The sequence below is a fragment of the Buceros rhinoceros genome, unplaced genomic scaffold, assembly GCF_000710305.1.
Source record: "Buceros rhinoceros silvestris isolate BGI_N320 unplaced genomic scaffold, ASM71030v1 scaffold1517, whole genome shotgun sequence".
In the NCBI taxonomy this organism is placed as follows: Eukaryota; Metazoa; Chordata; class Aves; order Bucerotiformes; family Bucerotidae; genus Buceros; species Buceros rhinoceros.
The window spans coordinates 36,918-37,660 of NW_010422541.1; the positions used below are offsets into that span (position 1 = coordinate 36,918).

The following is a 743-nucleotide window of genomic DNA, read 5'->3' on the forward strand; positions in this document are numbered from 1 at the left end:
CTCTTTCCGCACTGTCGCTGCTCATCTAGGCCAGATCTCATTCCCAGAAGTCTCTTCAATGACTCTGCTCCAAGCAGGCTTATCCTTTTAAAACATTCCCTTGCAACTGACTGGGTTGTCAATTCTGGATAAGGTTTTTGGCTAGATAAATTTTAGACAATAACTCAGTTTCTGTGTCTGTTCAGTTCTGGGTTTGTCTTCTCACTCCGCCAATGCAAGTGTCGTTTAATGAAACTGTGAGCAGTCATAGAAATGGTTTTTGCAATGTAACAGTTGTTCAGGGTGGACTTGTTTGAGACACCAATTCTCTTATAGCTAATGTTGAGATGGGCTCTGTGAAAGCTTCTAGCAATCACAATTCCTGCTTGTAGAAGTAGCAAATACAATATCTGTTGTTTTCATCCTCAGAAGAAAAATAAATGTGAAAAAAGTTCACTCTGACATTTTTACCACTGGATTTTATTCATAAAATTGAGCTGTGGGCTGGACTTTCTTGTGCAATGAGAGAGGTAAAAATGAAGATTTATGTCTTTAGAAAGACACATAACTCTTACTTTTGTCATAAGTAGATGTAAGAACATTTTCCCATTCCTAACTAGTAATATTTAAATAAAATAATTTCTAAAAACTAAAATCTTGCCCTCACTAATTATGACAATGCTTGTGGAAATACTGCATTTCTGCATTTCTCTTCCCCCAAGTACATGTATTCCCTTTTTCTTTTTCTTTTCTTTTTTTTTTTT

The 743-nt window shown here is 35.8% G+C and overlaps 1 protein-coding gene across 1 annotated transcript in view; it reads left to right on the top strand.

The window, feature by feature from the left end:
- LOC104496868 (centromere protein J-like) overlaps positions 1–743 on the top strand; it is a 26,131-nt gene that overhangs the window by 21,558 nt on the left and 3,830 nt on the right. The window lies entirely within an intron of this gene.